Below are 3,182 nucleotides of genomic sequence, written 5' to 3'. Positions count from 1 at the left end.
TAAATTAGTCATTATATATAGAATAAACTAATTTGCTAATTTTTTTTATAAAATTAAAATATTTATATGAATAATAAAATATCAATTTATCAAATTTGCCGTTAAATTTAAATTTATAAATAATAAGCATTTTTAAAACTATTTAATAGTTAAAAAATATTTTACGCACATTATTTTGATTATGTCAATTAAAAACAGTTATATGTAATGTAATATTAGATATATATATGTTATATAATAATGTTATTATTATTCGTTACCCTAAATTGAAATTAAAAAGAAAATTATTTATCAAATATATTAAAAACTAATTAAAACATATTTATTTACCAAATATATTAAAAACTACTAACTAGTCTGACGTGATCGATGATCAGTGCTTGACAACAAGAATGAAGTAGGGTTCACAACAATAATCAAGTATGAGGAATATGCCATGGATCTCATGAGATATATATTTTAATATAGGTGGAGTAGAGCTTGTTATATATTAAAAAATAATCATGAATTAAAAAAAATATATATATTAATTTTAGAATTATAAAAAAATATAAGTATTTATTAATTGATTTGATGGAAGTATTATTGTTGGTGTTAAATTGGTGGCAGTCTATAGATACTTAGTGATATTATATATATTTTTTAATTTTATTTTTTATAAATAATAATTTTTATTCTAATAATTATATTTAAAACTTCACGAAATTAATTACATCTTATGCCTTTATAAATTGAAAAAAATGAATTTAAATTTTTAAAAATAAAGAATTGAGTTTTAATTTTCAGAATATTTAATTTAATATTATAATTTTGAAAAGTTTTATCAAACTTTATAGATTTTTCAAAAAAACCATAAATTAATTACAATATAACACCCCTTTTTGACATGTATAAAAATAAATATCTTTAGTTTGCCTTTTCCACGTGTAAAAAAAAACAGAAAAATGAAGTGAGAATTAAAATACTTCTTAAATTAAATTAGAAAAAACTATAAGAAAGCATCATAAACCTTGTGATAAATAAATACTGAAACCGTATGATTTATTCGAAGTAAAATGTTTATAAGCATTTTTCTTTACAAAAGGTTATTAAAGAATAGCTATATTATTATTATATTATATAATAATATTAATAAATATTTATTTTATAACGATCACTTTAATAGTATATATTTAATTCAAATTTATTATTACAATATATTTTATTAATAAAAAGTAATAAAATAATTGACGCATTAAAATTAAAATGAGAATTAATTTACTATTGTTTTTCAACTGCCAAACTTCCGTGCAATGACCCACCCTCTGTCCAAAGCACTAAAAGAGACGGCCCAAGTCAAGAAAGCAGTCCAAACTGCAAATACAAGAAGCCAGGCCTAAAACGCTTTTACCTTCATATGTGTATTACACATGACATTATAACTATTCACAAATTTAACGTATCATTTCAAATTTCCCATCCTATTCTCCATCAAATTTAACTTCTGTATTTTAATTCATTGAAAAAAATCGAAATTTGCAACAGCCCTTCTCCTATTAGATATTAAATGGGAGAGAATAGAACCTCGAAGCGTTACACAGCGAAACAAAATAATCAATAGCATCGCCTGTCATCCGAACGATATCCATGTTGGCCAAGAAATCCCCAGCCCAACTGCAGCAACTGTCTACAATATACTCTCAAATTTGAGACACGATAAGTTGCCCAAATGCCAGAGTTGATGGGAGGACATTATAAAACCATTGCCAAAGTGCCAGAGTTGCCCACCATAAAACACTACACTACACAGACAGAAATTTGTGTCTGTGCACCGATCTGCCTATCATGAAGCGATTAGCTTCATCACAAAAAAAAATTTCATCTTCTACTACAATCTGCACAGGTTCTACTGTCATCACTCCTCGTTCCACAAAGATATATGATATAAATATACAGACTATATAGAAAACTATGAGCTACAACATATACGGAAATTAAGCCTCCACTGTAATAGATATTAGGAAGATAATAATAAAGAGTTTACCTCCCTAAGAATCCTCCAGAGTGTTTGCTCGGCAGGTCTCATGGAGACTCCGCCCCACCTGCATTCAAAACCAATCCAGACATCGCCTATATAGGCCATTCCAGAGCTTCCGCAACTTGTCCAGTGGGTATCACGTGGGTATCCCCTGGGCATATTCCGAAAAAGGTTAGGGCTATTGCGAACAAATTGTACCAGTAAAGCCGGGAAAATAAGTAATGTAATAAGAAAACATGAATCACGCATGTACTACGCCGCGACAATATGCAGACATCATGAAATCGGTCGATTTGACCATTCAATATACTTCACAATTTAGACTTTAGTTTAAAACTTAATTGATAGGAAACGTTAGCTCCAAGGCATATTCGCATCTTAAAAGCATATAGGGTTGTCTGTATGTCATGGTTTATCCCGACCCTCGCATTAATCGAGAGTGGATTATCATCACCTCCTGCTGGTGACTTTCGACGGGCTTTCATTTCCCCGACCTGTGGGACCGCATTTCTGCTCGCTCCCGGCCGAGTGGGTTCTTCCTTGACAGGTTACCGAAGCACGTGCTTTTCAACACTTACCGGTCGCCGATGGTTCTCTGATTTTTTCTCAATTGAATAAATAGCGCCTGAAGCAGTTATAACCCACTCTCGCTAGTGACTTTTCACGGGCTTGCGTTTCCCCGACCTGTAGGACCGCATTTCTGCTGCCTCTCGGCCAAGTGGGTTCTTGCCTGGCATGTTACCGACGCATGTGCTTTTCGACTTTTATTTCGCCGATTGGTCTCTGAAATTTTTTCAACTAGAGAAATGTTCCTGGAGTAGCTCTAAGGTATATAATCTTGTATATATAGTCCGTTTATTATTGGATGACAAAATTTATAATATCATGCTACGCGGACCTTATGGTCGAGCACCCTAAAGGGTCCTCTCCCTATGGTCGAGCGCCTCCGGTCCTTATCAGTCGAGCATGCTTACGCATTCAACTAATTTCATTTTAGCTTGGCGGAGGTTTTTCAAGATCCCCTCCCATTCTTGCCATTTTAGGAGGCGGAGGTTCTGAAGCGTAATGACATATAGATATTGGGAGCTAATGCTGTTCGAGCAAGTCAGTCTCATTTAGCTTGGCGGCGGTTTTTCAAGATTCCCCATCCCATTCTTGCCATTTT

General features: G+C 32.3%; 1 long non-coding RNA gene across 1 annotated transcript; it reads right to left on the bottom strand.

Moving 5' to 3' along the window:
* Window positions 1-1,514: 1,514 nt before the first annotated feature.
* On the bottom strand, window positions 1,515-2,079 carry LOC149190984 (uncharacterized). The gene is made up of 2 exons (XR_016256545.1): window positions 2,024-2,079; window positions 1,515-1,874 (listed from the first exon to the last, which is right to left on the bottom strand). It is a non-coding gene; the product is annotated as an uncharacterized LOC149190984 (long non-coding RNA).
* Between the last annotated feature and the right edge of the window lie 1,103 nt (window positions 2,080-3,182).

Source organism: Pinus tabuliformis, chromosome 3_1 (assembly GCF_031772625.1).
Source record: "Pinus tabuliformis cultivar Carrire ecotype Pingquan chromosome 3_1, CPIR1, whole genome shotgun sequence".
Taxonomy (NCBI): Eukaryota; Viridiplantae; Streptophyta; class Pinopsida; order Pinales; family Pinaceae; genus Pinus; species Pinus tabuliformis.
The sequence above is the reverse complement of the archived record's forward strand: the minus strand, read 5'-3'. Positions and strand labels throughout refer to the sequence as shown.